Raw genomic sequence first — 541 nt, 5'->3', positions numbered from 1 at the left:
GACAATTTTCTCAGTGGTTTTATTTTTCTCTTCCTGATCTGGAATTCCAATGAAATGTAAGTTATTCCTTTTGATGACATCCCACATGAACCTTAAGCTTTCTTCTTCTTCTTCTTCTTCTTCTTTTTTTTTTTTCTGATTGATCCCTTTCCAAAGAAGTATTCAGGTATTTGTCTTCAATCTTACTAATTCTGTTGTCCAGTGCATCAATTCTACTCCTTTGCCCTTCCAATGTGTTATGTATTTCTGATGTTGTGCCCAGGTTATGAAGGAGTTGTTTGGCATGAGGAATTTGCCAACACGCGATAATGCAAGTGCAAGAAGGAAAGTTTATTAGCTAGTCTGGAACTAGGGTCCCTGCTCTCACCGACATAACGGGTTGAGCAAAAGACCTCGTGCTCTTACATTACCACATATTTATAGAAAAAAATATAGGGTGGAGTAGATAACTGGTTTTTAGGACAGGGGTTTGGGAAGTTGGAGGGTGGGTTGGAATCCCCCGGCTTCAAAGGTGAGCAAGAGACTTTGTTGGAGCCATGCA

The 541-nt window shown here is 40.1% G+C and overlaps 1 pseudogene; it reads right to left on the bottom strand.

Moving 5' to 3' along the window:
- LOC103193261 overlaps positions 1-541 on the bottom strand; it is a 4,675-nt pseudogene that overhangs the window by 2,052 nt on the left and 2,082 nt on the right.

The sequence above is a fragment of the Orycteropus afer genome, unplaced genomic scaffold (genome assembly GCF_000298275.1).
Source record: "Orycteropus afer afer isolate SDZICR_OR568_19922 unplaced genomic scaffold, OryAfe1.0 scaffold00035, whole genome shotgun sequence".
Taxonomy (NCBI): Eukaryota; Metazoa; Chordata; class Mammalia; order Tubulidentata; family Orycteropodidae; genus Orycteropus; species Orycteropus afer.
Note: the sequence above shows the minus strand (reverse complement) of the source record. Positions and strands in the feature narration are given on the sequence as shown.